The sequence below is a fragment of the Pan troglodytes genome, chromosome 9, assembly GCF_028858775.2.
Source record: "Pan troglodytes isolate AG18354 chromosome 9, NHGRI_mPanTro3-v2.0_pri, whole genome shotgun sequence".
Classification (NCBI taxonomy): Eukaryota; Metazoa; Chordata; class Mammalia; order Primates; family Hominidae; genus Pan; species Pan troglodytes.
Window position 1 is genome coordinate 45516762 of NC_072407.2, and position 26679 is coordinate 45543440.

General features: G+C 37.2%; 1 long non-coding RNA gene across 2 annotated transcripts in view; it reads left to right on the top strand.

Moving 5' to 3' along the window:
• LOC104008470 (uncharacterized) overlaps positions 1–26679 on the top strand; it is a 126550-nt gene that overhangs the window by 35726 nt on the left and 64145 nt on the right. For both annotated transcript variants that reach the window (XR_010147534.1, XR_683067.4), the window contains 2 exons: positions 994–1069; positions 2158–2249. This is a non-coding gene — a long non-coding RNA (uncharacterized LOC104008470). The remainder of the gene's footprint in view (positions 1–993; positions 1070–2157; positions 2250–26679) is intronic.

Consider the following 26679-nt stretch of genomic DNA (forward strand, 5'->3'; position numbering starts at 1 on the left):
CTGCTCCCGGCCCTACCTGGTTATTTTTTATAGTTTCTATTTCTTTGCTGAAAACTGTTATCTTTCCATTTATTTCAATTGTGTTTATCTTTATATTACAGAGTATAGCTATAGTAGCTGGTTAAAGTTTTGGTCTAATAATTTCTATTTCTCTGCTGAAAATGGTTATCTTTCCATTTATTTCAATTGTGTTTATCTTTATATTATAGAGTATAGCTATAGTAGCTGCCTTAAGTTTTTGTCTAATAATTTCAACATCTGGGTCATCTCACAGGTGTCATCTGTTAGTCTTTTCTCTAGATAACCTATAATTTTTTTTCTGGTTCTTTGTATATTGAATCACTGTTAATTGAAAATATGTTATGCTGCATGGATACTAGGTCCTGTTAAAATCCTCTGGAGCATGTAGATTTCTGTTGTTGTTTTGGCTGGCAATCAACACAGTTTGGTTCAAATTTTAACTTCTATATTCCTTCTCTATGTGATATTTCTAATGTCAGATTGGTTTCCAAAATCATTTCTATGCTAGTCTGTGTCTGTCTTACACAAAAAGCTTAGTGTTAAGGCCAGGACTTTTGCAGGTCCATATACAGCCTTATCGGTTCCCATTATACAGATGTCTTCTCTCTGATATTTATCCTCATCCTTCAGGTTTTAGGGATTTCTTGGGGGGAGGGGGGGTCTCTGTAGCCAAAAATAAGGGATTCTTTCCATTTTAATGCTCTTTCCACTACTGCCAAAATTCAACTGTGGCCTCTCAAGGGAAAATGAATAAATAAATAAAGCAATGGGGCCTCATGCCTTTTCAGGGCATGTCTTCAGTTTTTGACTCCCCTCCCTAGTCTGCCTGTTTTTGTTTAATGTTTAATAAGTTATTTTGTCTAGGATTATGGGCTGTAGTCACCAGGAGAGAATATCTATAGGGGCTTGCACTGTCTTAGCCAGAAAGTTTATATTCCATTTTTTAACATATTTGTTTTTATTTCTGTTTAGGGAATAACTAAGTCCACTTTGGAAAAAAGAATACTAAGTGCTCACGAAGGGACCTTGTGAATGATAATGTGCAAAGGTAAGTTGGCACTGCTGACAGGCCCACCTAAGATCCCTGGATTTCTAGTTAGTAGGTTACAGAAAGCTATAGAAGTATTTTCATTGAAATGCCTCAGTGTGGTGGCAGCCCTCAAAATGGTCTTGCTGCTGCCTTTTTTTTTTTCTTTTTTTAAAAACCATTCTGAAATAGAAGTGAAATAATTTCAAGCTTGCTTCCATATTCTTGTCCTGGCACCAATCTTATTTCCCCAGAAGGCGTTTCTATTACTGAAAGTGGCATTCAGGCACTGACGACCACACATTTCCTTATTATGCATTGCATAACACAAGAAAAAAGACCAATAAAATTACTGGTCCTACTTATTGTGAGCCAACAGCATTTGGGGCAGGGCTGACTTTATGCTACATGGATATATCTCTCAGGTAATATGGCCAGAGATTAACTGATGAAGCATTACGTAGTGATATCTATGTGTAACAATAAATGTAGTAAGTATTTGGATAAAATGCAAAGCCTTTACACTTTCTCTATTACTTAACTGACTTTTTAGAACAATCTATTGTTAATATAGGTGCTTCTGATAAATAACTGTAAAATCAGACATTTAATTGGCACCTATTCTAGATGCCTGCCTTAGGCTGTGGTTGCCAGAAATAGACTATGAGACAAAATTTGTATGAAGAAGGTTCACTGAGGAGTGCTCTTAATCAACACCCATGAGGAGTAATAGTAATAGGATTGGCCAGAGGGAGAAGCTGAACAGCAATGTGATTGCTACCAAAGTCCCAGCAATCCCTCAGGGAATTCTGGAGCTAAGATGACCTTTCAGAGATGTCCCAGATTGAGGCAAGGAGTGGGCTTTTGTACTCTCTTCCAAACTAGTGAGTGGAAGGAGATTGTCCAAAGGGACTAAGTGTAACCTGGAACAAGGGGGTTTTCTTTGGCAGAGGAATTCCCCAAGAGGAATTCAGCTGTGCACTTTTGAAGCCAACATTTCAGACATCTAGGGAAATAGGCATCTGTGTATTAGTCAGTTTTCTGTTTCTTATAGCAGGATACCTGAAACTGGGTAATTTATTTAAAAAAAAGTAATTTGTTTCTTATAGTTACGGATGCTGAAAAGCCAAAGGTCAAAAGGCTGCGTCTGTTAAGAGCCTTCTTGCTGGTGGAAACTTTGAAGAGTCCCAAGATGGCACAGGTAATCACATAGAGAGGAGGCTGAGTATGCTAGCTCAGGTCTCTCCTCCTATTTTAATAAAACCACCAACTCCACTCCAATGATAACCCATTAACCCATTAATTCATTAATGTATTAATCAATGAATGGAATAATCTATCCATGAAAGTAGAGCCTTCATGATCTAATCACATCTTAGTGGCCCCATGCTTGGTCAGTACTGCCACATTGGGGTTTAAATTTCAATATAAGTCAGGTACAGGGGCTCATGCCTGTAATCCCAGCACTTAGGGAGGCCAAGGTGGGTGGATCGCTTGAGTCCAGGAGTTTGAGACCAACCTGGGCGACATGGAAAAACCCTGTCTCTACAAAAAAATACAAAAATTAGCTGGGCATAGTTGTGTGTGCCTGTGGTCCCAGCTACTCGAGAGGCTGAGGTGGAAGGATCACTTGAGCCCGGGAGGTGGAGGTTACAATGAGGCAAGATCGCACCACTGCACTCCAACCTGGGCAACAGAGTGAGACCTGTCTCAAAAGCAAAACAATAAAAACAACAACAACAACAAAATTCAGCATGAGTTTTAAAGGGGACAAACATTCAAACCACAGCAATACCTTATCCTGAATAAGGATCTGAAGGGTATACCACAGCATTTATGATAGTGCCTTAAATCAACGTGTCTTCTCAGCTGTAAAAAGGAGATAATTATCCAAGTCAGCCTCATAAAGGGTAATTATTTTTTATTTTGGGATATGTATATATTTAGATATATATTATATATATACATATTATATATGTTGTATATATTCTAAACATATTATCTCACATAAAAATGAACTCTCAATAAGTGTGAGATATTTTTATTTTTTTTCATATAGTAAGCCTATGTATGGATATTTATAATTGAGAAGTTTCTTTTTTTTTTTTTTTTTTTTTACTGGAAAGTGACGAAAGCATTTATTTATGAAAACTACTGAGTCATGGTTAATAACAGTAAAAGTCTATAATGTTTTCATCTGGGGCTGCACCCATCTTCACTCCAGCTCTACTGGTGCAGTAGTTCATCCGGGATAGGGTAGGAAAGGCCATGAAATCCAGTTGTTTTGATACCACTTCCAGAAGAGGCTTACTTGATTTGGAACATTGTCTATTATAGGAGTATCTTGGCATCAAGCAAATCCTAACATTTTTTTTTTTAATTATACTTTAAGTTTTAGGGTACATGTGCACATTGTGCAGGTTAGTTACATATGTATACATGTGCCATGCTGGTGCGCTGCTTTCATTTTAATGTCTTCTGGGAAACTGAGTTAAGGCAAATTTAATGCCTTGCCTATTAAGATCCAGGCAAGAAGACTGTCCGTATTTCTCCCTATGTCCTTGCTGTTATTCTTTCATACTGCAGTTCTTTATATCAAATGCTGTGGGATTTCAACTCAAATCAAATCACCCAGACCTTCAAATGTTGTTTCTTTATTTATATTTGTTTGTGTGCTTAATTATTATTTGTTTGTTTCCCCTACAAGTTGGCTTTTTGCCTCCATCAAGATCGGTTTGTATATTTCCTATTTTCTAGGAGGGTGAAAAGAAAAGAGACTGCATGTTCTGACATGTCCTGTTAAATTAAAAAGAGAGTGAGCTTAAAATAGAAGTAATTTTAACACATGCAGATATCCACGTGGTGAAGAGACAATTCTATTGTATTTTTCAAACATTAAAAACAGAAAGAGAGGAAGAGAGAGAGACAGAGACAGAGAGAGAGAGGGAAAGGAAAATAAAATTAGTCCATATTGGAATGAGCACAACTGGGGCCTTGGCAAAGCTAACACAGACATCCCTGCCAGTGTACGACAGAGCACAAAGGGTCTGTTTTTGCTGATCATCACGAATCACTGAGACCTCTAAATATGTTCTTTGAAATAAGAATGAGTAATACTGCAATTTTTCTTTCACAAGTGAGTCAATACAATCTGACACATACCATTAAGTTGAAATTTTGGAGGTATTTTTATTTCTATTAGATGAAAGTTGGCATGTATATTTTTTTTGTTTCATCATTTTTGGGTTAGACGATGATTTGGCCTGTTTTTGTGTGTTTGTATATGTGGGTTTCTGTATATGTCTGTGTGTATATTTCTGTGTGATTCTAGGGGAAAGTCGAACAGAAAAATTTACAGCTGCTTGTACCATTTCATCTGACAGAGGAGACTGGGGTTTCTTCTATCTATTTCCCAACTCATTTTCAACAGGCCTCTACTACCACGATTGTCACAGCAACAATATTTTCTGTATAGCAAAAAGATTTCCCAGTTCACCCATTTCAAGAAAGTGATTTCTAGGCTAACAAAAAATGAGTACAATCTCTTGGCTAGCTGCAACAGAATCATGGAGAAGTAAAATTTAACAATAAGCATAATCTAGAAAAGACACTTTTACCTAGACTCGACTTCACTGATACACAAAATCTGTTCTACCTTGCTTTATCACTCCTTTCACCTAAGGAACAGTGAATATGTGGACATCCATTGTTTCTGCATGTTCCAAATAGATCCTCTTTCTTCTGAAACAACACTCTGCTATCCCTTTGGTGAGCCACCCCTCCCTCATCTCAGTTCTTCAGCTACTAACTTTAACCATAGTTCTAGTGGGGACACAGAATCAGGCTTAGCAAAAAAAGTATATTCTTTTACTTCAAAGCCTAAGTCATCCAATGATAACCTCGGGCCTTTTGCTAGAATTTTGGGGAACATGAAGCCCTCTTTCTACCTGGTGAGCAGCATTTATGGGATAGTTGCCAGTTGCTGATAGTAATCTTACTGTCTTAGTAACAAAAGAGCCTGCCTGGGATTGGAATTGGGATAGAGGGAAGCAGAGATGAAGACAGACCAAATCTTATGACATTGCTTGGGTACCTGGACTCATTCAACCACACCTAAAGAAAATTCTGTCCCCATACATTTTGGTTTTGTGAGCTAATCGACTTCATTTAAGGCAAAGTAAAGGTTTTTTGTTTTGTTTTAATGCAAAATAGAAAAGTTCCTGATAAAATCAGGTTATATTTGTATATTTGATCCATATATTCATTACTCATCCAAAAATACTTAGAGTTTGAGGGAATTTTACTTTCATAGTACTTCTGGGCATTCTCTGTTCTCTCACTAACTCCCCCATAGGTGAAGATGAGCAGCTTAATCTGACTGGTGATTTTGAAAGGAGAACAGGGCTGTGTATTCTCTCTCTCTCTTTTTTTTCTTTAATGACTGTTTCATAATTTATTTAATTAACTTTGAATTGTGAGACATTAATGGTAAACAATTTTCTTACAACTAGAGATAATATTAGGATGACAACCTTGTGCATTAATCTTTGTGCATCAAACCCAATTTCCCTAGTATATCTAGGAGAATTCTTCTAGGTATTCTAGAAGAATTGGTGGGTCAAAGGGTGAAAGTACTTTTAAGCCTACTTTCCAGCTTTATTAAGGTATAGCCGGAAAATACAAATAGAATTTATTAAAGTCATACAACAATGGGATGTTTTGATATAAGTATATGTGGTGAAATGATTACACAATCAAGCCAACTAACACATCCATCATCTCACTTAGTTGCTATTGTTTTGTGTGTGTGAGAACACTTGAGATCTACTGTTTTAGCAAATGGAAAATGCACAATATATTATTACTAACTATAGTTTCCATTCTGAACATTAGGTCTCCAGAACTTATTTATCTTGTAACTGCAACTTTGAATCCTTTGACTAACATCTTCCCTAGTTCCCCACCCACAACCCCTGGTAAACACTATTCCACTAACTATTACTATGAGTTCAACTATTTTATATAAATGAGATCATGCTATATTTGTCTTTCTGTGTCTAGTTTATTTTACTTAACATGATGCCCTTCAGTTTCTTCCACGTTGTCACAACTGGCAGGATTTCCTTCTTTTTTAAAGATTTAATAATATTCATATATATATTATATATGAATGATATATAATATATAATATTATGAATGATAATAATATTCATATATATATCACATATATATCATATATATTTTATATATATATATATCTAACACACACACACACACACCCCTCATTCCCTTTATTCACTCACCTGTCGACAGACACTTGGGTTGTTTCCATATCTTGGCTACTGTGAATAGCTCTCCTTCTCTCAGAGAGTCAATAATCTTTCTCTGGGCCATACGGAAAGCTTATCACGAAAGTCCTTCTTCTCCCATGGTGAAGCTGCAATTTTTCAGTGTTGTTTTTGACTGAAAGACAGCATAAGGCTGTCTATTCTGAGATTTAGGGACACCCACTTGCCTAACCATATAAACTTCATACTCTAATATACACATTATCAGGGCAAAGGTCGCATTTTGCATTACACCTATCTGGCTTTACGTATAATTCTAAGTGAACTCAGAACCCAAGCAGGCACGGGAAGTGTTATCTATTGCTCCCCCCAAAAAATTCCTACCAAATTCCAACAAGATGATATGTATAGAAAACACTTAGATGAGCAAAGCCATTGCATTATTCAGGAATACCAAAGAACCTACTCCATTTGGAATACAATATACAAGTGGGCATGTGGAGGAGTTGAGGGTATATAGTCAGAGATCAAATTATAAAGGGCCTTCTATGAAATGTCAAGAAGGATGAAACTCCATTGTATGTGTAATGTTGAGCCACTGAAGAATTTTAAATGAGTGTTAGACACTTTCCAAAGAATAGTCTGGCATGAGTTTGAAAAATGAAATGAAGGGTGAAGAAGAGAGGACAGAGAATACAGTATAGTGAGCTGGTGTCCTTACCTACATAACTGTCACAAAGACAAGAAGTTCACCACCACGGCCACAGCACTTAGCTCATGCCCGAAACCCAATTAGCCTCAATGTGAGTATGTGTGTATGTGTTATCAGGAAAGAATGAATCATCAGATTAAAAAAAAATGAGATGAAAAAAAGTGTAGTAAGGGAAAAGCATGGCATTAGATCTGTACCTAAACCTCCTAAGCCTGAGTTCTGGATTTCATATTTGCTAGTTCATGAGGTATAGTCTAAGTAATAGGCATTGGCTAGATTTCATAAGGACAAACTATTCAGCTAATATTTATTGAGATCATTCAATATGCCAGATTCATTTCTGGGTGCTAGATCTAGTTTTAGGATCTAGGCCACTGACTTAAATAATTTAATGAACAAAGAAAAGAGGGAACATAGTCATGATGATGCTGGAATGATCAGAAAGGGGCTATGGAAAATGGCATCATAAAAGTTTAGGGATAAAAAGTTTCAAGAAGGACAGGTGGTTAAGAGTATCAAATATTACAAAAAGATAAATAATTTAATAAGTAAAAATTGATCTTTGGATAGGTCAAGAAGTCAATGAGGCTCTAAGTTAGAACAGCAGAATAATTTTTTGAAAGGTCAGGGCACAAACAAATAGAAAAACATCTCATGCTCATGGATTGGAAGAATCAATATCATTAAAATGACCATTTTTTTCTTTTTCTTTTTTTTTTTTTTTGAGATGAGGTCTCGCTCTATCGCCCAGGCTGGAGTGCAGTAGTGCGATCTTGGCTCACTGTAAACTCCGCCTCCCAGGTTCATGCCATTCTAAAATGACCATATTGCCCAAAGAAATCTACAGATTCAATGCAATTTCTGTCAAATTACCAATGTCATTTTTCAAAGAATTAAAAAAAAAATCCTAAAGCTCATTTTGTGGACCCAAACCAAAACCAAAAATATCCATTCAGCCAAAGCACTCCTAAGTAAAAAAAACAAATCCTGAAACATCATGTTTCCTGACTTCAAATTATATTGTAAGGCTGTGGAAATTAAAACAGCATGGTAGTAGTACAAAAGTAGACACATAGATCAATGGGGAACAGTATAGAGAACCCAGAAATAAAGCCACATACCCACAACCAACTGATCTTTGATAAAGTTGACAAAAATAAACAATGGGGGAAAGGTCACCCTATTCAATAACTGGTGCTAGGAAAACTGGCTAATCATATGCAGAAGAATAAAGCTGGACCCCTACTTCTCACCATATAAAAAAATTAACTCAAGATGAATTAAAGATCTATACTTAAAACATGACACTATAAAAACCCTAGAAGAAAAGCTAGGAAAAACTCCTCTGACATAGCTTAGGTAAAGAATTTATGGCAAAGACCCCAGAAGCAAATGCAACAATAACAAAAATAGAAAAATGGAATTTAATTAAACTAAAAATCCTATGCACGGCAAAAGAAATAATCAACAGAATAATCAGGCAACCCATAGAATGGAAAAAATATTTGCAAATTATGCCACCAACAAAGAATAATATCCATAATCTACAAGGAACTCAACAAGAAAATAAAAATGAACAAGCCCATGACAAACTGGGGAAAAGGCATGAACAAATATTTCTTAAAAGGAGGGAAAAAAAGCAGCCAACAAACATGAAAAAATGCTCAGCATCGCTAATCATCAGATAACAGCAAATTAACACTACATGGGGATGTCATCTTTCACCAGTCAGAATGGCTATTATTAAAAAGTCAAAAAAAAAGATGTCAGTGTGTATTCAAAAAGAACACTTATACACTATTGATGGGAATGTAGATAAGTACAACCTCTATGTAAAACAGTATGGAGATTTCTCAAAGAGCTAAAACTAAAACTACCATTCGACCCACCAATCCTACTGCTCGGTATCTACAGCAAAGAAAAATAAATTATTATATTAAAAAAGACATATGTGCTCATATTTTTATTGCAGCACTATTCAGCAAAGTTATGGAATCAATCTAAAAGTCCACCAATTGTTCATTGGTATATATACACCATGGAATACTATTTAGCCATAAAAGGAAAGAAACATGTCAGTTGCAATAATATGAATGAGGCTGAAGGCCATTATCCTAAATGAACTAACTCAGAAGCAGAAAATCAAAGATGGCATGTTCTCACTTATAAATGGGAGCTAAATAATGGGTACGTATTTACATAAAGATGGAGATAACAGGCTCTGGTGACTCCAAAAGGGGAGAGGTTTGGAAAGGGCCAAGGTTTGAAAAATTACCTATTGGATACACGGTTCAATATTTGAGTGATGGATACATGTTAGAAGCCCAATCCCCAGCATTATGCAATATACCCATGTAGGAAACATGCACGTGTACCCCCTAAATCTAAAATAAAAATAGAAGTGAAATCTGGGGCCGAGAGCGGTGGCTTACACCTGTAATGCCAGCACTGTGGGAGGCCGAGGCAGGCGGATCATGAGGTCAGGCGATCGAGACCATCCTGGCTAACACGGTGAAACCCCGTCTCTACTAAAAATACAGAGAAAAATCAGCCGGGTGTGGTGGCGGGAGCCTGTAGTCCCAGCTACTCAGGAGGCTGAGGCAGGAGAATGGCTTGAACCTGGGAGGCGGAGCTTGCAGTGAGCCGAGATCTCGCCACTGCACTCCAGCCCGGGCAACAGAGCGAGACTCCATCTCATAAAAAAAAAAAAAAAAAAGTGAAATCTGTCAGCAGAACGTGGATGATGGTACAATGAAAGCTTATTAGGAAAAAAGACTAAAAAGAAAGCGTATTTCTTACGAGTCTTAAAAAGGCAAAAGAAGAAAAGGATCCAAGCCAAGCACAGGTGTAGCCAGGTCAGGTAAAACTGCGTAACCATTTAAGTGTTAGAAAGTTGTCCACAAACATGTACAAGTAACATACACATGGGCTGCATTAAAAAAAAAAAAAAGGGGGACAGAATTATCTTTGGTGCGGTGGCTCATGCGTATAATTCCAGCACTTTGGGAGGCCGAGGCAGGTGGATTACCTGAGGTCGGGAGTTTGAGGTCTGCCTGGCCAACATGGTCAAAGACGTGTCTACTAAAAATACAAAAATTAGCTGGGTGTGGTGGTGTGCACCTGTAGTCCCACCTACTCAGGAGGCTGAGGTGGGTGAATCACTTGAGCCCAGGAGGTGGAGGTTGCAGTGAGCTGAGATTGCGCTACTGCACTCCAGCCTGAGCAGCCGAGTGAGACCCTGTCTCACAAAATAAAAAATTTAGAAAGTGGTTAAGAAATTCTGAGACCAGATGGAGTGATAATCTCTGTGCCTAATTTTCCTCATCTGTAAAACAGGATACAAAAACCCCTACCTCACAGGTGATTGTGAAGACTGAGGTGATGAATATGAAGCACTCACAACAGTGCCTGGATAAATATTCTATAAGTGTTAGCTGTTATTATCTTTGAGATAATTTGAAATAATGCCCATACACTCTCCTGAGCATTCACAAGCCTGAATAATTTTCATCTTCAGAGTAATCTGCCATATTATTTACATTTTATTTGCCCATTTTGTGTGTTACAAAAGATAGCAAGCATAAATCTTATATAAACGAAGGTGCTATGACATACCACTCATTTAGTTTTTGAGAATATAATTACATCTAAAAATGAAAGTGATTATGTATTTTTTTAATTCTCCACATTTAAGGCAATTTCAAATTCTAAAGCAAAAGGGCAGAATTATATAATAAGCCAAAATGTACGTAATTAATATAGTAGCTTTTATGCTGTACCCTACGCACTATAGATGCTAACTATAAAACCTATAATTTTCCCATTCTACATTTCATAAATTCAAGGAAAGACAGATTGTAGGGATAGAATGCAAAGTGAGTTCTGAAATCAGTCTAATTAACGTGTGTTGTTATTTGAAGAAATAAAAAATACATAAACTAAATTATCTTAAATGATTTTTGTTGGCTGTATATTCTAGCTAGCAAACCTCATCTCTGCAACTAAGTAGCTCAGTGACTTTGAACAAAATTACATGACCTTTCTGGATTTAAAAAGAAATTTGAGACATTATTGGGCCATCAACCCATCATATATTCTTCAAGATGCTGTATAAAAGTGTGCCTGGGTATGGTCTCAAACATATCTCATTGTATAGCATATGAAATGAAAACAAAACAAAACAAAAAGAAAACCTCTAAAATGAGGTGCTTATAGCAGTCCACAGACAACTCCAGCCATGTTCCATCTGAAGATCAGAGACAAATCATACCAGGTGGCATCTGCTTCCGTTAAACTACACATGTAGCTTGGTAAGTGCTTATTATTGGCAGATTTTACTAATATTAATCCCAGATTTGCAATATGAAAAGCCTCTGACACCTCCTGTGTCTTTTGAAAGCTGGTTTCTTCTTAATGTTATGTTTACTAACAGCATAGTTTATACATAATGAGTCTCAAGAGATTTTTTTCTTAACATTTAACTGAGTCTCCCATCTTTGGCAGTACTTGTAGACACCTATGGATGCAGCACCATGTAAATGTATACAACTACTCAGTAACCCTGGTAAAACCATAGAAATGCAGTGCCTGTCCTTAGGAGGATCTCTATAAATTCATGCTAAAAAATGAGTAAATCTTAATGTGGCATGATACATGGACTAGGAAGCTCACGGATTTGAAGCTATTCTAACCTCAGATTAAATAACAGTTCTAAATAACTCTAAGTAGGTTGTTTTGAGAAAATTGCTTCCACTCTCTGAGCTGTTTCCTCACCTATAACATGGGGATGTTAACATACACTCTTGAATTTGTTTTGTGGATAAGGGATAGTATGTTTCTATGGATGCAGATATGAATGTACATGTTTTACTCATACCCTATGTTAGCCAAGATTCTTGATTCTAACTTTCAAAAAACAATTCTAGGTAGTTTAAACAAAGAGAGGATAGACTTAGAATTCAGGGGTTTGAAGCTAGGTTTTATGTAAAGACAGATACTAGGAATAAATGTCAAGACTACCTGTGATCTCTTCCTCTTTCTCTGCACCTGCTTCATAATCCACTTTCTTTTTCTAGAGATTCAGAGTTCTGGAGTTTGCATATGACTCTTCCAGTCGCTTCCAAAGAATTACTAGCAGTCTCTGAGTCTTACGTTCATTTCCAAATTTATGGGAGAGGAAACCCTCAAAGTCCCAGGTTTAGTAAGATATCCATCCTGGTCTAACTTGCAGTGACCAGAGGACAGGCTCACTATTACAAAAGTAAATATTGGGGGAATTATAAATCAGGCAGGAATGAACTTTCCAGATGGGAAATCACTGTGAACTGGGAAGACATGCTGTAAACTGTTAATCAATCTCTAAGTTTTTCTCCACAGAGCATTCAAGACGGAAGTAAGATATGTAAAGATATGACATAATGCCTAGCAAATGGCAAGCATTAGATAAGAGGCCACAACTATTATACAAGTAAAATCTAAAGATAACTTTCATCTATGTCATCATTGAACCAGCTTTCATTGAGGGCCATATTACAATTTAGACATTGGGCTTTTCCTGGAAATAGTGAAGTTACTCTGGTCTCAGCCACTAGGAAGCTTTCTGTTACATGGAAGAGAGTGACTATATCTTTTTCATCTCTCCTGAACTCCCCCAAACACTGTCCTTTATGAAAGGATTTCTCTCTTCAAGATATGATAATTTTTCTATGTTTTGGAACTCAAAAGAGTCAGTCTTCCTATGCAATTTTCACAGTAAATTAACTCCATCATTCCAGACAGGTAAGCATACCAATTGGTAGCAGCTCTCATGCTCATGAATCTTTTGGTAAAAAATATCTCAAATGGCTTTCAATGTGAGCATTAGTGTTGAGGGTCCACATCACACAACTGGGAAAATGAATCAAAAAGAGAATCAAATGTAGTTCTTACTGACAAGACAAGTGACTGGGCTGGATGGTATCACATTCCCTTCTCTACATAATAGGAATTTCCTATGATAAATCACAAAGTACTTGAAAATTATCGTATAATAAGGATGATACATCCATTAACCATAAAGCATAAAACAAACTGCCAGGCTGGGTGTGGTGGCTTATGTCTGTAATTCTGGCACTTTGAAAGGCTGAGACAGGTGGATTGCTTGAACCCAGGAGTTTGAGACCAGCCTGGGCAGCATGACAAAAACCTCATCTCTAAAAAAAAAAAAAAAAAAAAAAAAAAATTAGCCAGACATGGTGCTGCATGCCTATAGTTTCAGCTACTTGGGAGGCTGAGGCAAGAGGATCACCTGAGCCTTGGAGGTTGAGGCTGGGGTGAGCCATGACCATGCTAGTGCACTCCAGCCTGGGCAATAGAATAAGACCCTGTCTCAAAAACAAAACACAACAAAAACTGCCTGCGTCATGTTGTCCAATTGTCATCGATAAAATACAAATACTCGAGATGAAGGAAACTTTACTGGTTTTAAAACACAGTAAGTATGGTTTCCTGGCCTGGTTTTAGTATCTTCTACATATATGACCTGTGTGAGCCTCTTTGTAGGCTTGTAGGTGGTAGCTAATACTCAGTTTTCTTATGAAAAGAGAAAATTTTGAATTTTAAATTTTCAATTACACCTTTCAATTCTAAGTCAGATATTGTACTACACTGGCTATAGAATAAGTTTGAGGGTGTCAAGATCTGTTTATTACTTTTTTAAAAAATGTTATATATTAATATATATTGCAGAGAATTTAGAAAACACAGAGCTATAAATGTAATGTAAAAAAAAAACAAATTCTACCTGCTAGCTTCTCCCAAATCTAATATTATGATTTTGTGTTTTAGTCTTTAGAGTTTTTGTTTAAAAAAAAGAAAATCTGCATGCATTTATAATTTCCTTTGAACAATTAGGGCTCATATGGTGTATGAAACTTTTATATCCATTATTTATAACCTGAGCATGTAGAGTATGTATGTCATATTTATTGTCACACATCGTCTTTTATACGCCTTAACTATAGTTGAGAAAATTATTGTACCATGAGCCCTGCCATCTCAAGGTAAAAGCAGTCTCAATTTTCCAGCCTCTTTAACAGTTAGGACATGGCCTAGGTGATGCAGACTTCATCAATAATATATGCCAGCTGCTTCAGTGTTCAATTTGGAAATGGATGACATAAAGAAAGAAACCTCATGTGGAGTCTTTTTCTTGGTATAGCCTAGCCAAGAAGCATAGAGCTTTCAGGAATATCAGTGGTATTAGCTTCATGGTAGGGTCCACTCTCAAAATCTAAGGAAGAACCTTCTGGTCTCGTGCTTGGGAATGTTGTGATTGTGCCTGCACTAATGATAAAGTATGGATTGGGCATTTTTCTGCATGATGTTAAATCATAATTATCTGACTGTTTTAGGGATTATTTGAGCAGATAACCTTTAGTGAATTTCCTTTCTACATACAATACCTGGAAAGGTTTCTGTGTTTTGTAACTAAAACTTAGAATGACACAACTATATTCCTTTGCCAATAAATTTTCATTAAAAATGTCACTTGAGAGGCAAAAAAAAAACGCCATCATACACATATTGCAATATACATTTAACTGTCCTTTCATTATTTTATTTTTAAAATACATTTAACTCTGTGATCTTCCTGTAGTGTATTTTGGTTAGTGATGTCAATTAAAATATAACCAGAGGCAGCAGCCTCTGGTTATCTGCAGTTTCACTTTTCATGGTTTTAGTTACCCATGGCCAATCATGGTGTGAAAACATTAAATGAAAAAAACATGCAGAAATAAACAATTCATAAGTTTTAAATTGCATACCTTTCTGAGTAGTGTGATGAAACCTGGCACCATCCTGCTCCATCCCTCCTGGGGTGGGAATCATCCTTTTGTTCAGCTGTATCCACATTGTATCTGCTACATTAGTCACTTAGTAGCCACCTAGGTTATCAGAAAAAAACAGTGTCTACCAATTTCAGTGCTATCTGTGGTTTCACTGGGAACCTTGGAACCTATCCCCAAGGATAAAAGCAGACTACTATGTTTCCTCCCAAATATTTAAATAATTATGCCAATCACAGTCATTAAATAGTGCTTCTTCCTCCTGAATTTATATCATATTCATTAGAGGCTAGCATTTGTTTATCAGCCTAATATCTGATTTTATTATTCTGCCTATAGCTTTTGGAATCAGTACAAAAATTTTAAGCATTGTGCCCTTTTAATACATTTTAATATTTGGTGAAGGAAATGCTCCATTATTCTCCCTTGTCCAAACCTCATAGGCTATTTGCACAGCCTTATTCTTATGCCTAGTAATGTGTTTTAATGACTAAGCAGGTTTCTTTTGTAAAAGCATTTAATCTTTTGTGAGTGGGGTAATCTAGGAACCGTATAAATTCTAGACATTAATAACTCAGGATTAGTCGGAAAATGATCATTTGAATTATGACCCTTCAACACTGAAGACATCTGCATTACACAATCTAAGATGTAAATGGAAAACCTGCAACTGACATCACAAATGCTTTGTTCCTTTCATCTTAAGTTATTTGTTCCTCTTTTTTCTTCCTGCCAACTGGGCTTCCCCTCCAAAGTCCCTTTCATTCCAATTTGACTAATCCTTTCCAACTGCAGGAAGCGCAGAGATGTGTAAGACCTCCCCCAGCAAGTTGATCTCTGCTGACTGCAGCCTGCCAGGTCCCAGCAAGCTGTCTTCTGGCTCCTTTATATTTGCCAACACAAACTTCTGTGGTTTTTTTTTGTTGTTGTTGTTGCATTCTAACAGGAATGCTTTTGCTATGCCATGGAATCTCTGGCAGATAACTTCAAATACTGTCTCTTTGAAAGCTTAGCAAACTGATGCTCAATTCAACTGTATCTGAAAACCAAAATAAGCGCCATTATTTTGAATTGTCTATCTTGAAAAATTATGCTTTTATTTATTTTTTGAAGGTTAGAGAAAAAGAGCAAAAATCCAATACAATCTCTAAAAGAAATAGGACCTTTATCTCTAGGCTTTTTCTGTAATCAAATGTTCTCACATGCCGGTTCTATTTTAAACTTCTAATTAATTAGCTCAGGAATTATAATAACCTCAGATTTTAGTCTCTGCAATAATATGTGACCCTGTTTAATTATTTACTTAGTATTTAAAATATTAAGAGTTGTTACTGGAAGAAGACTATTGAATAAACTAGTAGAATGAAATCTCTATTTCAAAAGCAAATTGTTTAAAGAAAATCTTAAAAACTTCTGACAATTCCCATCTCATACAAAATATTGCAATTGTTTCTTTCTCATTGGGAATTAGAAAAATGGTAAACTGTGATGTCCACTGAAAAATAAAATAAAAACAATATATGATTTAGTTTATACATCCACTTGAATTTCTTACAGAAGCCAGAAGAGGGCAGAAGATGCTGCATATAGGACCATATTTGCATTAAAAAAAAAAGTTTCTTTGAATTAAGATCCAAAATTCCATTTCAGAAAAAAAGGAAAACATGTTAGGTACAGCTAGTTTTAAGAGATCATGGCTGAATCAGAATGGGGCACATTACACAATGTGGCAAGTGTGTTTTATACCCACTTCAGCCAACTCACCTCAACTCTTTTTTTCTGAACCCAACTGTTTAATAGAAACAGTAAGAATCAACATGTATTCGGTCATTATATCTGCTACTTTATATTACTATTCTTTGTTTAAATCTACACAGTTGAGGTTCTATTATTGCTCCCATTTTGCAGATGGAGAAACTTAAGTCAGGAGACATTAAGTCACGGACAGTGTTAACACAGCTGTAAATCACAGCACTTGATTTTAAATTTAAGCATATGGACTCCAAAGACTACATTCTTATCTATTGCAATACTTCTTGCAGAATAATGATCATATGATCTTTGCAATGCTATCAGGTAAAATGACCTACTTTTTAGGGCTTCAGTCTTAAATCCTAGAAACAAATTGATCCTTTTTTGTCTTTACTGTCTGGCATGAATATTTTAAGAACTGTATTTAAAAGCAAGGACAAACCCAATTTAAAGTTAACCCTGAACACAGAGCCTGCTATGAGTAACTGTGAAGTTTGTGGTTTCACTCCTTTTTCTATTTCGTCTGCAGTGCTGTGCTCCCCCCTTGCAGCTCCTATTCTTAGCAGCAGCGTGCAGTGTCCTCCTGCTGGCTCCCCATTTCCTTGTATTAGAATGACGTTCAGTTAACTGCCAGCCTGCCTGGACCTGATAAATTAATTTTCAGCTTTTAATGTCATTCTTGTCTGGCATATTTGCATTTGAAGAAAGACCAATCCCTTGACATTTATGGGCAAACAATTTTATCAGATGGCAGGATTTTAGTTGGAGTGGTGAGGATGGAAGAGGGTGACAGGCGTTACACAATGATGTGTTGGGTGATGGCAATATAAGGCAATGAGGATACTCCCAAAGACAAAGCCAGCGGCAGAGAGAGAGAACAAGAGAGAAAAGAAGAGACAGAGAGAGACAGGAACTTGTGTGGTCTCATCAACAATATATACACGGAAAGTCGAAAGCAATGAAATGGGTTATTGAATTCCTTTCATTTTTAATTATGTCTTTTAGTTATTTTACCGTAACTGTTCTATGCCATTGCATATTGTTTTTGTTTATCTTAATTATGAAGTGAAGGTGGGGTGGAGGAAAAAATGAAAGGCTGAAAGGGAAGATGAGGAGATGAGAGAGAGAATGGGGGTGGGTGGGAAGAGGAGAAATGAATAAGAGAAGGAGGAGAAGAAGAGGAAGAGGAGAAGGGGAAGCACAAAAGAGAAAACAGTCCTTTGGAATCATAGAATAGAACAACTTAGATTGAAATGTGAGCTCAAATGTTTGGGTTTTCTCATCTCTCTCTCTCTCTCTCTTTTTTTTTTTTTTTTTTTTTTTTTTGAGACAGAGTCTCTCTCTGTTGCCCAGGCTAGAGTGCAGTGGCGTGATCTCGGCTCACTGTAACCTCTGCCTCCTGGGTTCGAGAAATTCTCTTGCCTCAGCCTCCCAAGTAGCTGGGATTACAAGCAACTTCCACCATAGCCAGCTAATTTTTTTGTATTTTTAGTAGAGACACGGTTTCACCATGTTGGCCAGGCTGGTTTCAAACTCCTGACCTCAAATGATCCTCCTGCCTCAACCTCCCAAAGTGGAGGATTACAGGTATGAGTCACTACTCCCAGCCTGGGTTTTCTTATCTCTAAACTGGGACTTGTAATCTACTTACCCTCCAGAGTGACTGAAAGTATTATACGAGAAAAACTATACAAGAATATCACACACACACGCACTCACACACACACTTAGAATAACTCCTGGCACACAGTAAGCACTTGATGAATGGTAGTGATTATTATTATTATTATATTATAGCTCCTATAACCCTTAATAATAGTCAAAACTCTATATAAATCTATTTCCCCTTGCACCACAAAAGAAAAACCAAGTCATTTTGCAGAACTGTAAATGTACCAAATTAAATGCCCAGGCATAGGAATTAGCATAAGCAATATCTTGCTACAAAATTGGCACTCAATATCTCTCAGCACATAATCCTTACCGTCAAAGGAATGAGCTACCTAAAATAAGCACATTAGTCAGCTACCAGAGACAAGCAATGTTAATATCTACAGCAAGCTACAAATTATCTAACAACCACAACACATGTTTTAGAGGAAAATATCAGAGTAAAGAAAATCAGACTTTAATGGCGCAAGGCTCAAGATCCAGTTAGCTTTCACTGACTACTCAGGAGAAGGCTGAACTCAGATAGCTCTGGGAAAGGAGCTGGGAAGTGGGGAGAAGTATTTTCTCTTTCCTGTTAGCGGCAGAACATATCTAAGAACCGGCCCCAAAGTATGTTACCAGCGAGGAATCCATACAGTGCTGAGGCAACCTCAATTCTTGCCTCCTCAGAAGAAAGAATTTGGCTGAGGGGCAGAAGGAGAGACTAAGGCAAGTTTTAGAACAGGAGTGAAAGTTTAATAAAAAGCTTTAGAGCAGGAACAAAAAAAGAGGCAAGTACACTTGGAAAAGGGCCAAGTGGGCGACTTGAAAGAGAAGTGTGCATTTGGACCTTTCGACTTGGGGTCTTACACGTTGGCTTACTTCTGGGGTCTTGATATTCCTTCTGCCTTGATTCTTGCGTTGGGGTGGCTGTCTGCATGCATAGTGGCCTGCTGGCACATGGGAGGTGACCATGTGCAATGTGTTACTGGAGTTGTCCGCATGCTCGCTTTAGGCGTTCTTTCCTTTCCGGTCAAACGTCCCTAGGAGGTGACATACCTGTTGAACTCCACCATTTTGCCTCTTAGTGTGCATGCGTGAGCCCGCTTACCCAGTTCCTGAGGTCTTATCGGGAAGCTGCTGATTGCCAGTTTCAGGTGTTTCCATCTGCTGGGAGACTGCCTTTCCCTGGCGCCAGCTGCAACCAATTATTATTTTAGAGAGACAGTTTGACAACTGCCTGACCATCACTTGATAGCCGCCTGACTTTCCTGGTGAGGGGTTGGGGGGAGCTCTCTCCTGCCCTGCTCATGCCTGACTACTTACTATAACAGTCCTATTTATATTTGTATATAAATTGACATATCGAAATGTATTTAATAAATTAAAAAGTTTAATACATTTTGAGTATGGCAGTTTTTCGGGTTTCACACCCATCTTAATAAAAATTTAAAATATAAGCCAATATTTTTCAGAAACAAACAACCACAATACTGTCCTGATCATCACTACCGACTCATCTCCTTAACCAGTGTAAAGGATTTATTAGAAAAATTTATGGTTTTAGAGATTTGAATCAGGGAGAAAACACTTTGAAATTATATTTTCTAATATTTTCATTTTGAGCACAAAGAAACCTGGTTAAATGACTAACCAAACTTATTCCTACCATTAGTTAATTTTTCCCATTAATTATAGTTTTATTGCACTGCTTGCCAGCTCTGTTCACAGTGCCCATGGCCTGGTGTATGTCTTAGTCTCTTCTTGCTTGAATACTGTAGCACAGTTCTATCTTAACTCCCTGTAACCATTTTTTCTTTTTAACTCCCTGTAACCCACTTTTCTTTCTGGTGTCCACCCATGAGTTCAAATGGTTTTCCTTAAGTACATATCTAATCTTGAACCTCTGATTGGTAGAAACACTTGAATGACTCCCCCAAAATACTCACCATATAGTCAATATTATTTAACATGACACTTAAGGCCATATGCATTGCATATTCTGTTAACGTCTTCCTCACAACCACTCTTCTATGCCCTGTCCTTCAGCCTCCCTGAGCTACAGACAGTTCCCCAACAAGCCAGACCTCTTTCTCCTGAGCCTGGCATTACCTGTCACTACCTGGCATTTTGCTCTTTCTGCCTAGGTATCTCCTATGCTCTTAGCATGAGTTTATATTTCCAAAGTTAAGAAGTCAGCTCCTATTCACTCTTTTGACTGGCTTAGGGTTCTTCCGTTGTGTTCCCATGTATTTTTGTTAATATATAGTATTGATTACATCTGAGTGTAAAAGCCTCTGATTTTTCTTTTTTCCTCTGGATTTTCAGCTCACTGAAGGTAGAAACTGCACCTTATTCAGCAATATAGTCCCAATTCCTAGAACAAAGCCTGGCACAGAGTGAAAGTTCATTAACATTTTTAATCAGATGCCAATCTTCTAACTCCTAGGCCTGAGATATTCTGGTATTTCATCATATCACCCTAGTACTTCATTACCTACTATTTGCTTCATGTGAATTAGTCATAGCTCATCAATTGCATAGTAATCAACTTGAGGGAATAGATAGTGTTTTACTTATCTTTTTTTTTTATCTCCTTCAGGGCCAAGTCTATAATAGACAGCTTGCAATTGCTAAAGGAATTTATTTATTGATGTACTTATCTTTTACCCAAGAAAAACTCTCTTTATACATAGATTCTTAGGAAGAATGGAATATGAGAGAGAGACAAAGTGCACACCCTGCTCCTGCTCTGGTTTAAATGAGATATGCGAATTTCCATCCATCTCCCCCACCACCCCCCAACCCCCTTACCCACACACGTACACAATTGAGCTTGGGGAAGCTCAAAAGAGCTTGTGAAGAACAGAATTCTAAAGTTGTGTTCTTCAAACTGTGGGTCACAGTCCCATTAGGGAAGAGTAGTATTAATTTATTAAGTCACAACCTGCACTTAGAAAATTCAAAAGAGTATTGAATTTTATATGTGTAGTAAAGACAGTATTGCTGAGGCAAATCATTCTTCAATTGTTATCCAACAATACATGAGCATTTACTTATTGTGCTTCCCAGTCATAAAAATGTTTGAAATCCACTAATTTAAAGTGCTCCTTAAAGTCTAGGTTAAAATGTCTGGTGTAGTACAGTTGTTCCAAACATTGGTTCATATCAGGAAGAACTGACTGACGAAAATACAGAGTCCCAGATCCTATTGCAGCAGATTCTCATTCATTAGGCTGAGGATAGGCCCAGGCATGTCTATTTTCATTGAGCTTCCTAGGTCATCGTGAAGCACATGCACATTTAAAAACCACTGGGATAGAGGAAAGGGCACATATAGAACTGGAGTGCTAGAGCCGGAAGGAGTTTGAAATTGTCACCCTCCCCGATGTTTGAATACAAACCCTCTGTTTGGAAATCCTCCTAAGACAAGGCAAAAAATCCATTCTTTTTGTTGTTGTTTCCTTTGCTGTGCAGAAGCTCAAAATATTTACATTTTTTAAGGTATCGTTCTAAATGGAATGGTTATTACCCACTGACTAGTTCCCTCTTATTCTGGGATATCAAACCCTTGTTTGCTTTTTTTGTTGTTGTTGTTGGTCATTTTATTTTATTTTAGATTTGAGAGTGTACATGTGCAGGTTTGTTAACATGGATCTACTGTGTAATGGTGAGATCAAACATGTATTTTCATGTTTTAAATTGCTGTGCTGTGTAACCTTTTGGAAGACCCTTGAATTTTTTACCACAAGTCTTATCCTAGGTCCCCTTCTCCTCTCACATTTTTTTCCGCTTTATTAACATATAATTGACTAATAAAATTGTGTATATTTAAGTGTACAATGCAATGATTTGATATACATATACATTGTAAAATGATTACCACAATCAAACTAATTAGCATATCCATCATTCCATGTGACTGCTTTTTTTAAACGAGAAAAACTTAAGATCGACTCTGTTAACAAATTGCAAGTATACATTACAGTTTTAATATTATAGTCACCATGCTATACATTAGATCCTCAGAATTTATTCATCTTGTAATTGAAAGCTTGTATGTTTTGACCAATATCTCTCAACTTCCCCACCCCCAACCCTTTCTGACCCCATTCTACTCTACCTTTCAATAAGTATGACTCTTTAAAAGTTTTTTTTTAAGTTAAGTTTTCATATATAAGAGACACCATACAGTATTCGTCTTTCTATTTCTGGCTTATTTTGCTTGGATGAGGGCCTTCACATTCATCAATGTTACTGCAAGTGCCAGGATTTCCTTCTTCTTTCTTCCTTCTTCCTTCTTTCTTCTTCTTCCTTTTTTTTTTTTTTTTTTTTCAGATGGAGTTTCACTCTTGTTGCCCAGGCTGGAGGGCAATGGCACCATCTCGGCTCACCACAACCTCTGCCTCCCGGGTTCAAGCAATTCTCCTGCCTCGTCCTCCCGAGTAGCTGGGATTACAGGCGCCCGCCACCACACCCGGCTAATTTTGTGTGTTTAGTAGAGATGGAGTTTCACCATGTTAGCCAGGCTGGTCTCAAACTCCTGACCTCAGGTGATCTACCCACCTTGGCCTCCTAAAGTGCTGGGATTATAGGCGTGAGCCACTGTGCCTGGCCTTCTTTTTTTTTAAAGTAGCTGAATAATATTCATCTCTTTCTCTGTGTGTGTGTGTGTGTGTGTGTGTGTTGTGTGTATGTATCTCACATTTTCTTTACACAGTCATCTGCTCACAGGCACTCGGGTTGTTTCCATATCTTAGTTATTTTGAATATGACAATGCATTTATTCTAAGGCAGCCCTTCCTGTTTCTGTGTAGCTTCCACCCTTTCTCTTGATTCCTGTTACCTAAGAGGGCAAATTTAATTTTCCTTCCAGTAACAGCTTTTTATTTATTGCATAACCAGCCTTGATTTTCTCATCTCTCAAGGCAATTGAAAGAGATTCACAGAAGATCATGTTCAAATATATATGCTTATACATTGTAAAATGTAAACTATAATGTTGCGAACAGTTTATTTATAGTAGGAGATGAGTAAATGTTTTTTCCACTAGCTGAGAGCTGATAACCACTTTTCTTTCTCTCATTCCAGGCTAAGTATTCCCCTCCTTTTCCTTTCAAAATCAACTACTGGATTAAGCTCCATAAAGCAGGGACCTAGTTTTGTTTACCACATAGCAGTGGGGCTTAACATAGTGCCTGCCATTAAGTAACTATCTGTAGAATGAATGAATCCAAAAGTCAGAAACAGATTCCTCTAAATGTGTTATATGTAAATGAACTATGTGTATCTCTGAAGACCCTTTTCTTAGTCTCTTAGCTCAGTACTCAATCCTTTAGTGTAGAACTTCAATTATTTTGCTCAATTGGTGCTCATATCTCAGAGGAGATAATCGTATGATGGATAGAGCTCTAAACAAGATTTTCACCAGCCCCCAACTTTCCAGCAATCTTTAATGGCACTTGCAGCAAAAAGGGCATAAAAAGCCTCTCTCATTCACAATGATCTCAGCAGCTCTTAAATAAACTAAGTGGCCCAGCCGAATACTGAGAAAAGCAAAAGGCATTTTTGTGCACACATTTTTCCCAATCACTGGCAAAACTGGATGTAACAACCTGAATTTATTGCTTACTTCCCTAAAAGATGTTTTTGTGTGTTTTGTTTTATTTTGTAAACATGCTCCTTAGACAGTGGATTGGGAGAATTTTCAATTATATGTATTTTTATAGATTATCTTCTAAACCTATTGAAATGTTACAGGAGTAATTCTGCTGAAAAGTTTTAAGTGATTTCTAGTCCATTATTTTGACTGCAATGCAATAGTGAGTAAACACCAAGACAAAACATCATGCTTTTGATTTTAGCTGCTTTTCAAGCAATGGATCTCTTTGATTATATTGGTCAAAGACCTGGTTTTTAGGCTGAATCTTGGGCATTTTTCTCTGAGTTACTCTAACACAAAGTGCTGTTTATCCATGGAGTGTGATAATTCAAACCTCACTCCTGGCACAAATAGACACACAAAAATATAGAAACAACAGCAAAAATAGTCAACGTCCTGATGACTAAGAGGGTTACTCCCTCAAAGAAAATTAGAAAGTTATTTTGCATTAAAAAGTTGGGAAGATTTAGAAAAAACAAAACAAAAAGTTGGGGAGTCATGTCACATCATGTCTCCCCAATTTGTTCACATTTAAACAGCAGAAGCTAATGCATTTCTGTTCTCCAACTGTTATTTTACCCCACTTTGCCAACTTTGCTTTTAATTTGTTGATTCATTCGTGTTTATCTGATAATGGTTTTCAAGGGCTTTCTTTCAATTAAAACATTGGATAAAGGGAATAGGACAAGAAAATTAACTGATCACCTAACATAATGCAAAGTCTTAGATGCTTTATTGTTGATAAATAAATCATTTAGCTCTCATAACATCTCTACCACATATTGTTATGCAAACCATTTAATAACTTTAGCTAAGAGAATATAAGCAACATTTTCAAGATTCAACAGCTACTAATTCACATAGTTTGAGAATCATGCCAGCAAACAAAGCCAGTGTTAAATGTGCATGTGTATATGCACTCATGCATGTACATGCTACATAATAGAGCATACATCTGAGTTATTGTGCTGCTAGCTGAAGACTGCTCTTTGCTTTCTACCAAATTTTCTTTGAAATATCTAAATTAGGTAGAGGACTGCCTATGAAATTTAATAGGATCCTGTAAAAAATTAAAATACGGTGCCATTTATTTTAAAAAATTATTAAGACAGTGAGATCAGAGAATTAAACAAAGTGCCAAGCCATGTGTGACTGAACAGGTCACAAATCCAAAGACAAACCTCCTTGCATAACCAGTTTGGTGTAAGGCACTGAAATAATAGAAGAGTATAGAGATTTGACTTGATGTATTAATTTGCTCTATTATGCTAGAAAACTATACCCAAATTTCAGGAGCATAAAACAACAGTCACTCCTCACTCTTTGGTCAATGTCAGCAGTGACTTGCCTAAGCTTGCATTCAAGCCTGTTCTTTGGTCTTCCATTTTGAAACCAAGCCTGAAAGAGCAGCAGGTACCTGGTGCATAGTCTTCTCATGGCCATGACAAAGTAGAACTCAAACAACACGAGTGCATTTAAAACACTATTAAATCACATCTGTACACATTTAATGGCTGATATGGTTTGTCTGTGTCCCCACCCAAATCTCACCTTGAATTGTGGCTCCTATAATTCCCACATGTCATGGGAGGGACCTGGTGAGAGTTAATTGAATCATGGGGGCAGGTCCTTCCCATACTGTTCTCGTGATGGTGAATAAGTCTCATCAGATCTGATGGTTTTATAAAGGGGAATTTTCCTGCACAAGTTTTCTTACCTGCTGCCACATAAGATGTGACTTTGCTCCTCCTTCGCCTTCTGCCATAATTGTGAGGCCTCCCCAGACATGTGGAACTGTGAGTCAATTAAACCTCTTTCCTTTCCTTAATTACCCTGTCTTGGGTATGTCTCATTAGCAGTGTGAGAACAGACTAATACGATGGCCAAGCAAAATAACATGTCCAAGCTCAAGGTTGTTGGGGTGAGGATGAGAATCCCAATTCTATGGAAGAGGAAAAGGGAAATATTTGCTGAATCATGATATGGTCTACCACAAGTGAGATGTTGCTCTATTGAAAACCTGATTATTAAACAATCAAATCAGTGTTTGGAAACAGTTTGATTCTTTGCTTGAAATTCCTGGCTTGCCACATGCTAAAAACATCAAACTGGATTTCTGGGCTATTCTAAGGATAGTAAAGAGACAGGGACCAGGAGAGAGAAAAAAATAGCCTTCAAAGGGGAAGTGCAACCCAAGAAAGGTAATCTGTTTCCCCTCTCCAAAGCTAAGAAATGAGGAGACCTTTAGGAGACAAATAAGTAAAGTGAGATAAATCTTACGAGAAAGAAAGACTAATATTTTATTGACCAATATAATGTCCATGTTTGTGAACATACCCGGACATGTCTGCAACAGGGAGAAGAGCACGAGAAAGGCATAGTAAAGATGAGAGTTTTAAAGAAGGATCCTACTTTTTCACCACTTGGCATGACAAGTTACCTAGATCTCCAGCTAGCTAGAGTTTGCACTGCACTACTCCTACCCACAACGAAGGGGCATCTTTTGGATTAGAAGACTGAAACAAGAGGTTTGAAGAATCACCAATTGGATTCAAGGATGAGGAGAATTAGAGAAGAAGAAGCTGATTCCCAGTCAGATATTTTATGCCAAGGGACTGAGTAGGGAGAGATCACCAGGGAGTTATGCAAAAGAGCCAACAAATAAACCCTCATGTAGGAGTGAGTAGTTGCGTACTTCCTGTGCAAAGGCAAAGCCGGTTAGTGAGTGTGGTATCAACAGA